The sequence below is a fragment of the Nipponia nippon genome, unplaced genomic scaffold, assembly GCF_047370975.1.
Source record: "Nipponia nippon isolate SJK-2023a ecotype South Korea unplaced genomic scaffold, ASM4737097v1 scaffold_33, whole genome shotgun sequence".
NCBI classification, from domain to species: Eukaryota; Metazoa; Chordata; class Aves; order Pelecaniformes; family Threskiornithidae; genus Nipponia; species Nipponia nippon.
This window is the reverse complement of record NW_028262351.1, coordinates 1,965,410-1,977,971: the sequence shown is the minus strand read 5'-3', so window position 1 is coordinate 1,977,971 and position 12,562 is coordinate 1,965,410.

Genomic DNA, 12,562 nt, shown 5'->3' with positions numbered 1-12,562 from the left:
TCACTTCAAGTGTACAATTCTGACAGAAGTAAAAAAAAAGGAAATACCAAGGAAATGCCGTTCTAAAAGCACATGAGGGATCACACATGAATATTCTTAAATCTGAAACATTATCTACAGGCCCTCAAAACAGCTGGTTTGTCCTCCTCCACAGATGCTGTCATTAAAGCTGGGGTTTCCCCAATTCTAAGAATGTTCCAGTGTCAGAGAAAGGGCAACTGCACAAACCTGGCCAACCCCTGCAGGGTGTAGGTTAGATTGCTTTTGGATATTCAGAGAGATGAACTGGACACTATTTAGCCAGAAGACCCATGGATTCAATCATATAATACAGAGCCACAGTATCCTGAGTTCAGCAGAGCCTTGTGGAATAAATATATGGAGTTCCCAATTTGGAGATTTCCCCCTTATTGGCAAATAGAATAGGATTTAACATTAGCATTAATTCTTAATATCATCAAACTAACACTGAGGTAGGATTTCTGAACAACTTGATTAGTATTCAGAATATTTTCAGAACTCGCTTTAAATAGTTCTTTCCTTCAAGCACAAGGTTAAGCACTTTAATATGAATCAGTGTAATATAACAGAATTCATTCACATGGTATTTATTTATTTGACTGTGAAATTTTAGTTTCCTCATTATAAGAGATCTTGGAAGATCGTAGACATGCAATAGAAGGAGAGAGGTGTTCTTTTCTGAAGAAGAAAGAAACAAGAAGAGGTCAGACTGAACTTATATAGCTTGACTGGCTTCAGAAGAGTGGCCAAGTGGAGGAACTGATAGTAGAAAGAATTGCATCTCTGTTCCACCATACTGAAAGCTATGAAAAATCAGAGATATAGAACACTGGTGCAAAATTAATGGTAATTTCATCATCAGGAAGACACTTTGGAAAACACAGGGAAGTTAAAAGAAAATGACTTGAAAAGAAATGTTACATGGAAGAATGCTGTAATGAACTGCCAGTTAATGCCAGGTCATATGACCAAACTGATCTGCCACATTTCCAGTTTATATCATCTACTGTACTGGTCCTCTTAAAGCATGACTTAGTTTATGGGATCAGCACCCAGAAACTATGTATCAAAATTTTCCTAAGAGGCTTGCTTCATCATTAAAGACCTGGGATTTCTTGTGGCTCTGTTTTCCTTTTAACCATTTACTCCTGTTCCAATACCATCAACAGTGATATTGTTTTTGACAGTCTTAGCAAGTCTGCTGCAGCTAATCACACTTATGGTGAATAGCTTTACATGAGTAGGATGGATTTGAATACGCTAATGTGACATCTGGCCATTTTGCAGTTTCTTATTTCTGTAACCCTTGAACATAGAATCATAGAATCATAGAATCATTTAGGTTGGAAAAGACCCTTAAGATCATCAAGTCCAACCATTAACCTATCACTGCCAAGTCCACCACTAAACCATGTCCCTAAGCACCACGTCTACCTTTCTTTGAAATACCTCCAGGGATGGGGATCAACCACTTTCCTGGGCAGCCTGTTCCAATGCCTGACTACCCTTTCAGTGAAGAAGTTTTTCCTAATATCCAACCTAAATCTGCCCTGGCACAACTTGAGGCCGTTTCCTCTTGTCCTGTCACCTGTTACTTGGGAGAAGAGACCGACCCCCACCTCACTACAATCTCCTTCCAGGTAGTTGTAGAGAGCAATAAGGTCTCCCCTCAGCCTTCTCTTCTCCAGACTAAACAACCCCAGTTCCCTCAGCTGCTCCTCATAAGACGTGCTCTAGACCTTTCACCAGCTTTGTTGCCCTTCTTTGGACACTCTCCAGCACCTCAGTGTCCTTCTTGTAGTGAGGGGCCCAAAAATGAACACAATACTCGAGGTGCGGCCTCACCAGTGCCGAGTACAGGGGCACTATCACCTCCCTGGTCCTGCTGGCCACATTATTCCTGACGCAAGCCAGGATGCCATTGGCCCTCTTGGCCACCTGAGCAAACTGCTGGCTCATGTTCAGGTGGCTGTCAACCAACATCCCCAGGTCCTTTTCTACCAGGCAGCTCTCCAGCCACTCCTCCCCAAGCCTGTAGAGCTGCATGGGGTTGTTGTGACCCAAGTGCAGGACCCGGCACTTATCCTTGTTGAGTCTCATACAGTTGGCCTCGGCCCATGGATCCAGCCTGTCCAGATCCCTCTGTAGGGCCTTCCTGCCCTCCAGCAGATCAACATTCCCGGCCAACGTGGTGTCATCTGCAAACTTACTGAGGGTGCACTCAAAATCCCCTCATCCAGATCATCAATGAAGATGTTGAACAGGACCAGCCCCACTACTGAGCCCTGGGGAACACCACTCGTGACTGGTCGCCAACTGGATTTGACTCCATTCGCCATCCCTCTCTGGGCTTGGCCGTCCAGTCAGTTTTTTACCTAGCGGAGAGTGCACTTATCCAAGCCATGAGCAGCCAGTTTCTCCAGGGGAATGCTGTGGGAGACAGTGTCAAAGGCCTTACTAAAGACCAGGTAGACAACATCCACGGCCTTTCCATCATCCACTAAGCGGGTCACTGTAGTTCCCCGGATCCTCCTTCTGACCCTTCTTGTAGATGAGTGTCACATTAGCTAACTTCCAGTCAGCTGGGACCTCCCGGTTGACCAGGACTGCTGGTAAATGATGGAAAGTGGCTTGGCGAGCTCCTCCACCAGCTCCCTCAGAGATGGGAGGGGGAGGGGGGAGAGGGGGAGAGAGGGGGGAGGGGGAGAGAGGGGGGAGGGGGGGAAGGGGGGAAGGGGGGGGGAAGGGAGAGCGAGACATACCACTGGAATTGCATCCTACCTTCCCTGGTACACGCCCAACAGGCAGACAGGACTTATGAAACGGAGGGTTCCCTATCCTCTCTCTGCCTGGTTGAACACAGTGACTTAAGGGATGGGGGGCAATGGCAACAAGTCCCTGACTGGCGCAGCAGGCACTTCTCCTCTGTGAATGCCCCACCTTCCCAGGTACCCTTGCATAATAGGTACAAGGCTCTGCAAGTGGAACCTAACAGTGATGAGGACGATGATTCATCTAGCTTGGAGGTGTTGCCAAGGTTAAGTCAGTCTATGCCCTGCATCAAAACTGCTTCCATAAAGTAAAAAAGACAGGTCACTGTGAGAAGGAGACTCCCTTCTGAAGGGAACAGAAGGCCCAATATGCAGACCGGACCCACTTCTTAGGGAAGTCTGCTGCCTCCCTGGGGCCCAGGTTAAAGATGAGAAGACAAAACTTTCTACCCTGGTATGGCCCTCAGATTACTACCCATTATTAATTTTTCAGGTAAGCAGCAATGAAGCTGCAACAAGGAGTCTGAGGGCAATCAAGAGAGACTTCAGGGCCTTGGGACAACTGATTAAGGGATCAGGAGCGCAAGTAGTGTTCTCCTATATCCTTCCAGTTACAGGAAATGATGAGGGAAGAAACAGGAACAGCCGGCAGATCAATACCTGGCTCTGAGCCTGGTGTCACTGGCAGAATTTTGGATTTTTTTGATCATGGATCGGTCTACATGACACCAGGCCTGCTGGCAACAGATGGGGTATGCCTGTCTCAAAGGGGGAAAAAGATCTTTGCACAGGAGTTAGCAGGGCTCATTGAAAGAGCTTTAAACTAGATTGGAAGGGGGAAAGGGATCAAACCAGGCTCACTAGAGATAAGCCTGGGGGTGACACGTCAATGTTTGAGGGATGGTGTGCTAGCGAGGTCCTTCGGTCTGCCATCTCAGTGGAGGTAGGGGATGGAGATCCATGCGGAAGCAAAGACACAAGGGTTATTGATGTGTTAGAAACCACGGAAGCGCCTGAGAATGGTCACGTAGGAATTAGGGCTTCTCCCCCAAAAAAGGTGGTGGGATCAATAGCCCAACTGAAGTGCATCTACACCAGTGCACGCAGCATGGGCAACAAACAGGAGGGGCTGGAAGCCATTGTGCAGCAGGGAAACTATGACATAGTTGCCATCACAGAAACATGGTGGGATGACTTGCACAACTGGAGTGCTGCAATGGATGGCTATAAACCCTTCAGAAGGGATAGGCAAGGAAGGAGAGGCAGTGGGGTAGCCTTGTACATTAGGGAGTGTTTTGACTGTCTAGAGCTTGACGATGGTGAGGATAGGGTTGAGTGTTTATGGGTAAAGATCAGGGGGAAGGCCAACAAGGCAGATATCATAGTGGGAGTCTGTTATGGACCACCCAACCAGGATGAGGAAACAGATGAAGTATTCTACAAGCAGCTGGGAGAAGTCTCACAGTCGCTAGCCCTTGTTCTCATGGGGGACTTCAACTTACCAGATATCTGCTGGAAATACAATACAGCAGAGAGGAAACAGTCTAGGAGGTTCCTGCAGTGTGTGGAAGATAACTTCCTGACACAGCTGGTGAGGGAGCCAACTAGGGAAGGTGCCCTGCTGGACCTGCTGTTTACGAACAGAGAAGGCCTGGAGGGGGATGTGGTGGTTGGACGCTGTCTTGGGCACAGCGATCATGAAATGACAGAGTTTTCAATTCTTGGAGAAGTAAGGAGAGGGGTCAGCAAAACCGCTACCCTGGACTTTAGAAAGGCAGACTTTGGACTGTTTAGGAGTCTGGTCGAGAGAGTCCCTTGGGAGGCAGTCCTGAAAGGCAAAGTTGTCCAGGAAGGCTGGATGTTATTCAAGAAGGAAGTCTTAAAGGCGCAGGAGCAGGCTGTCCCCATGTGCCGAAAGACGAGCAGGCGGGGAAGAAGACCGGCCTGGCTGAACAGAGAGCTTTGGCTGGAACTCAGGAAAAAAAGGAGAGTTTATGACCTTTGGAAGAAGGGGCAGGCAACTCAGGAGGACTACAAGGATGTCGTGAGGTTATGCAGGGAGAGGATTAGAAGGGCCAAAGCCCAACTAGAACTTAATCAGGCTACTGCACTAAAAGACAATAAAAAACATTTCTACAAATACATTCACAAGAAAAGGAGGGCTAAGGAGAATCTCCATCCTTTATTGGATGCGGGGGGAGACATAGTGACAAAGGATGAGGAAAAGGCTTGGGTACTTAATGTCTTCTTTGCCTCAGTTTTTAATAGTCAGACCACTTCTTCTCGGGGTACCCAGCCCCCTGAGCTGGAAGACAGGGATGGGGAGCAGAATGAAGCCCCTGTAATCCAAGGGGAAATGGTTAGCGACCTGCTACACCACTTAGACACACACAAGTCTATGGGGCTGGATGGGATCCACCCAAGGGTACTGAGGGAGCTGGTGGAAGTGCTCACCAAGCCACTTTCCATTTCCAAAATTCCACCACTGGCACCAGCCTCTGAGCCACGTGTTAATAAGATGGGTCTTCCTGTTCCTTTCCGTATTCCTTCCTGCTACTGAAGGGATGGAGGAAAACACTACCTGCGCTCCTGATCCTTCAAGCAATCGCCCCAGTTCTCTGAAGTCCCTTTTGATTGTCTTTGTACCTCTATCAGCTACCTCATCGCTGCCAACCTGAACAACCAATACTGGGTAATAATCGGACAATTGTTCCAGCCTAGGGAGCTTCCTAAGCTCTAATAACAGAAGAGGATCTTCCTAGAAGATGTTAGCAATAATCACCATTCAAGCTTTCAACTCAAGCCTTTTTTACTATAGCTGTCAATCTTAATCAAAAGATCTATTACACATAAGTCAGAAGGCAGACCTATGAAAGCTACTTAAAATACCAGTATTCTATGTCCATTCAGAAATAGCTGATTTGTAGCAAACACTACACATCAAGGTTATCCCACCAGATCTCCAGCCGACCCGGGCTTTATACCCCCAGCAGTAGGCGTGTCATGTTATAAGGGGCAGAGACAAGGGAGGGTCGACCCTTAACTCTTTCCGTACAGCACGTGATCTTCCGGTCGCCAGCCCTTATCTTTACTACGTTTCCCCCTCCCTTAGCTCCAGTAGTTCTGGATCTTGCTGGGGAAGCTGCGCGTAAAATAATCGATATATGGTAAGACTTATACAGACACGCATCCGTTACATTCATGGATTTTGCCCAGTCCAGCCAGTAGTTCATCGCAGCTCCCTCATTACTCCCCCACATCATCAGGATGCATAGGGAAATGGTAACCTGTCAAGATAAGACTCAATAGATTGATTAATGTCTATACGGTCGAATATTTAGTTCTGTAAATAATAATGCCAACTAGTGTTTTGCTAAGAATAATTACAACAGTCAAGACAAATTAAACATTAGAGTCATGTCCTCTGAGCATAAGATGAAGTTTGGATTCCTCAGAACTTTAAGACTCGAGATTAAATGTAGTTAGGTAGAACTAATTTTCCAAACAGAAACATTCTACTCTCTCAAATCTGTGTGGATCTAGCGTAATATGGATTATCCCAGAGATATGTCTCCATAGGGAATGAAGTTGGAAGGCTCCCAGAAATAGTTAGGAACAAAATCATTCCAGAGGCAGACACCTTTCTTCATCTTATGTTTGGAATATTTTAATCAGGAGCTACCACTCCTATTTCTTTCACAGCCTCTAAATGAATTCATGATCTACAAGTGCTTTCAGAAAGGAAAATCTGTAAGAAAGACAAATCAAGGCACCATTTATACAAAAGCTACTTATAGTTTCTGTTAAGGGATGTTAAGAGTGGCTGCTGCCTCCAGCAGCTCTGGTCCAGGACTTCCTCCTGTCTGGCAGGTGGAGCCCAGTCTGGTGGCCTTAGGACCCCATGGTCTCTGCCCGGGCTGAAGGACATAGCTGCTGCTTTCCTGTTTGCAGGTTCAACCAGTAGCGAAGCTGAGCATGTATCTCAGACACATATGCACATAGACACCTAGAGACACACACAGGACACTGACAGTGCCAATTACACAGACCGCCACAGACAAGGTGCTTCAACAGCACCTACATATAGGACTCACATAAAACATATAGACAGCCAAGTCCCCTTCCTCCTCATTGTCTGCTAGAGATAGAAGCACACACACACCACTCCCTAGATTCACAAGCACATGCACATTCACAAATCCCTTGAGTACTGCCATGGCCCCCTCTGTCTGTCCGGTACCATTTCCCGGATCCCAGGCCCTCTCACCTGCTTCATGGGTCCCCTACTCACCAGCTGGTCCAGCTTGATGCTTGCTATCAAACACACACACACTCATCCCACAGGAATTCCACACTCACAAGTTCCCCTAGATACCAGCACAGATCCTCCACCTGCCTGATACCCCTGCCTGGACCCAGGGCCTCCTACTCACCATCTAGTCCAGCTTGAAATTTGCTAATGAATTACACATGCACCCATCCCCATGTACCAGGTTTAGGGAAGATACTTGGGCCCCTCAGCAGCTGAAACCAGGCATACAGGCTGTGACCTGTGGTCCTGTTCCGGCTACTAGTGCTGAGCCCCTCATTTGCCTCACTTACGCCAGTCCCTCCTGGTAGCTGGTTTTTGGGACACACACCATACGCATCCCAGTGGCTGGTGGCAGAGACCCCCACCCACTCCAGTAGCTGACACCATAGGCCAGGGGCGCCCACACCCCCGATCTGACTCCAGTAGCTGGTCCCAAGTCCACTCACACAGATCTCACCAATATCTGGCACTTAGTCTTTGCAGCACACATACACATGGGATAGAGAGTGAGATTACACACAGAGATAGGAAAAGATTTAATAAGAAAATAGGATAGACTGTGGTGATCAGGCACAGGGCTCAGTCAGACAATTGTACTGACCGGCCCGTTTTACACCAACCAGACCATTTTATGCCCCTTTCTGTTAACTCCCTTCTTTGTTCCTTCCCTGCTTCCCCTTCCCCCTGCACTTTCCCTCATCATTTGGCATAGTTCCACTGACCCCCTTCCAACATCCTGGTTTACATCCTTATCAGTTGCAAAGTCCCAGTTTGTCTGCAGCTTCTTGATAGCCCATCAATTAGCATGACTGACCAGGTTTGTTTCTGATTATTATATTTGTAAATGCTAATTGATCAGGTTTTATGTCTCCCTCCCTTTCCTTATCATCCCAACTGAAAAAAAATATATTCTCACACTCCACATATCCTTACCAATTAGTACCACTGACCAAGTTTGTTCTTATCGTGACCTCCTTTATCATTTGTTGGTCAGGTTTGTGTCTCTGCATGTTACCCTTAAAGGAGCAGACACTCTCCTCCCACATACCCTTACAATTTTATCTATGGAGTTGCCACAGGGCTGAAATACTGTCTTTTCTGAAAAATGTACTCAATCTGTTAGCAATATAATATCATTTGCTACTTGGAAAGCATCCAAAAGCAGCATATTACAGAAAATAGGAAATTTAGCCACAGTCTGAAAACTCTTAGAAAAAACAAAGTTAAATTTAAAAAAAAACGTTTTATATACCTTTTTATGAATTGCCTGTTTGCACAATCTGTTTTAACAGATTCAAAGTGACATTTATGACTATACAGTTGCATGTAGTCCTTTTCAGTGACACCCAATTGGGCTAGTGATAAACAATCAGACAAAAAAACTAGCACTGCTTCAAAGAGTGGACATTTAACCTAGTTTAAATACAGTTGCTATAAAGGTACAGATATTGCATTATTTGATCTTGCAAAGCTAAAGCAAGAAGCTAAAAAACCCCAGTAAACACAGATGTCATTGCACTAGAAAAACCTTTTCTTCCCTATGGAGTTTTAGCAATTCGGGTATTTAGGTTAAAAACAAACAAACAAACAAAAACCCCAAAGCCATCAGCATACCCAAAGCCTGTGAAAAGCAAGGACCCTACTCCAAATGAGTTACATAAACCTTTGTTTATACACAGTTTTGTATTAATGATTCCAATAAACACACTTAAAGTTTAGAGAGGGGGAAAAAATGACTCTCCAAAGCACAAACACTTATTCCAGTGAAAAGCTAAATGCTGTAAAAATGAAAGAGGGCTGGGAAGATAAAGATAGCACTTTATTGTATATTCATCCATTTGGTATTTCAAAAAATACACCTTAAGTGTAGTTCCATACAAAATGCCTTATTTGGCTGTTTGTTTTAATTTTTAACTTATATTGTATATTGTACTAGCAAGACCTAGAAGAATGAAATAATGGGCTTACCATCTTCCATCCCAACTTTCTTCACATTTCCTTGTGAATTTTGTCAGGCGAGGCACATGACAGCATACCTTCTATCTTACACTAGACTGAGGTCAATTCTGATGAAAAAGTCAGAAGTTGACGCTAAGCAATATTGTTTAAGGCTTGTAGAGAATCACAAAATGGTTGGGGTTGGAAGGGACCTCTGGAAGTCATTTTGTCCAACCCTCTGGCTCAAGCAGGGCCACCTAGAGCCGATTGCCCAGGACCATGTTCAGATGGCTTTTGAATATCTCCAAGGATGAAGACTCCACAACTTCTCTGTAGTAAAGATAAGGGCTGGCGACCGGAAGATCACGTGCTGTACGGAAAGAGTTAAGGGTCGACCCTCCCTTGTCTCCGCCCCTTATAACATGACACGCCTACTGCTGGGGGTATAAAGCCCCGGGTCGGCTGGAGATCTGGTGGGATAACCTTGATGTGTAGTGTTTGCTACACTGTGGAAAGAGGGAATTTGCTCCAAAAGGAGGGAACCGGGGGGTTCTCTCCCATATCCTTCAGTGATTGTTTATTCTTGGGGAGCATCATTACCCATCCAGTCATCAAAGCATCAGATACTCATAGACAAAGTCCTGGCCTGGGACCATCACTGCCAAAAATGGAAGAGTTCACTTTGCTGTGGCCCTCTTGGGTGTTGGCAATATTTGGAGATACAGCCCCATGTTGATGGTGCCTGTGTGGTCTAATTACCTTTTATTGCTACCCTTGCCTGCCTGCTTACTTGCATCTTAATTTATCTGTCCCAAGATGCTCTTGCGCATCTGTTACTTATTTCCTGTGTATGCATTTGTTTTCTTGCTAAATACTGAAAGGGAAGGAGATGAAATGCATTGAAGATTTTGATTTACAGCTTCAGCCTTTCTGTAAATCTGTTAAGAACTGTGTTCTCATTTCCCCCTCCTCTCTATCCTCTGTGATGGCAGGGAGGCATTCAGTAAAAGCAAAGCAAGCTGTAACGTGAACACCAAAACAGAGACAGACCCCTGTCACTCCACTGACCACGGTAGATAGTGGGCATTATCTGCCCTGTGCCTGATCCTGGCTATATTTTTTGTGATATCTTGACCCTCTAGTGCAGCATCATACACTCGCCATTTGGTGCTTACACCAACTCTCTTATGTCATTTTGGAGTTGATGACAGCACTGGTGGCGAGGCACAGGGGCTAGCCCAGGATGCAGCTTGTCTAAGGCAAGGAGGAAAAGATGGGAGCAGGATGGAGTAGCTACGTGAGTGCTCAGCTCAAACAGCCATCTGTCTGCCTGCCCCGTGGCTGCCCAGACGCCTCTTCGTTGCGATGGTCTGCTACAAGCAAGCAACTTTGCCAGTGGAGCAGACCTGACATGACTCCATGACGGACTTCAGCATGTTCCTTCTCCTTCACTTGCCGTGCTCTGGCCGATGACGCCTCACGTGTGTGTATTTCAGAGCAAGCGTGTGCCACCAGAAGGGAGGGGACAAGTCACAAGCAAAGGTCAGGAGAGGATGGTTCCCTGAGCAGATGTGACACGCAGACTGCTCCAGGAGGTCATAGCCTGGACTGGACTCTCCTCTTCACCAAACCTTCTTGTCTGGTTTACTCAACCCAGTCAGTATCACAGGGAAAAGAAGGGATCGATAGCTGCTGGTTGATCCAGAAGGTTGGTGTGTCAGCAGTTGTGAGGAAAAGCTCTATCAGTGTCCACCTTACTTGACACCTGCCTGGGCTTGGACTGGGAGAGGAAAAACAAAGACCAGCTTGTGCCTGCCAACTACATTTGGCTGCTTTGGGGCATCCTGCCACTGCATGGGTCAAACCTGCATGTTCGGACCTCTGGGACCAGCAGAGGCTGGAGAGGTCTGGAGAACCTCTGCAGGACCTCTGGAGAAGGCAGCAGAACTGGCACCCCTGGCCAGGATAATTCCTGTGGGGGGAATGAAGAGCAAACACCCCTTACCTTTAATTTCACTGGCAAAGGAAGGTGACAGGTGCCTTGGAGAATCTGCTCCCTTGCCTGTGGCACATGAAGATTGCCTACCAGGCTGGCAACCACAGCTGGGTTAGAGGAGTGACCCCACGCATCCCTGGCATCCCTCCTGGCAAAGCCGGTGTGAGCTGTTTGCAGCAATGCACAAGCTGAGGAACTCTGCAAAACATCCTGGTGGCTCCCCCCGCCCCGGCTCGCCCGAGGAGGCCATGCCCTCTGAACCCAGCCTGCTCTGTGGAAAACCCCTGGCAGGGCCATGGGACTAAGTGAAATATTGTTTCCCAGCTTAACGGTGCAGCGGAAGCGTGCTGGGCCCATAACCCAGAGGTCGATGGAGGAGTTACTGGAAAAGGCACGCGTGCAGCTGATAGTCAGTTTGGAGCGACATGGGTTACACATTGAGCCTCGGAAAATGCAGGTAGGGCATGCAGTAAAGTATTTAGGTACTCAACTGAGGCCACAAAGCGTGACAGCACAATCATTTGAAATTTGGACTACAGTGACAACACTCCATGAGGCGCAAAAATTAATTGGACAACTATTGTGGCTTAGAAACTTTATTCCAATACCTGAGGCAGAAATGACTACCTTATATCAACTCCTGAAAGGAGAAGATTCCCCCCTAGCTCCAAGGACTCTTTCAAGAAACCATCAGGAGATTCTTAGGACAATTATGGAGCGGGCCCAGCATTGGGGTCTCGCTCGATTTACACCCGAACAACCGGTCACTGCCCTGATTTACATGACCGATTCCGCTGGCCATGGTTTACTAATTCAAAATAATGGTGAAAAAGGCTGGCCTTTTGCTTGGTTGTATCAAGGCAAACCAAAGATTCTCCGCTGTCGGAGGCAAACTCAACACTTAACAGGGAAGGACCCGGAGGTCATCGCATTGCCCTGTTCTTTGCTGCATGTCACAGTTGATACCTGCAGTGGAGTTATTTTAGCGACTATGCATGCTAAACAAAATGCTCTCGCAGTTATTTTACATTAGCAGGACTGTATGGCGCAACTTGGCATCCCACAAAAAATTAAAATGCATCCAACTTAGGTCAGATTGCTTGGGCCCTTGTACGCTTTGCCTTTACTGTTCCTGAGCCTAACAATCAACACCTGTGCGCCAGATATCAATGGAAGGTGTTACCCCAGGGCATGAAAAACTCACCAGTCTTGTGTCAAATTGCTGTAGCTGCTGCGATACGCCCTATTCGAGAAAATTTCCCTACGGTCAGCAAAGGAGACCGGGCTGGGGAAACGAGAAGAGGGGATGGCTGAGGGCTGTGCCATCCCCACCTGCCCCAGCGATCAGCTCAACAGGCCCGACGACAGCAGCGCAATGTATGGTACAGGGAGTCTCTCCTTCCCCGGGACCAGCACAGTCGCCTGCGGTTCCAATGATGCAATATCCAACTCGGCTGCCTTGGGGAGATGGGAGCGCGCAATAGAGGAGGCTGGGGATAGAGCCTCGCCGTATGTGGCACTCAC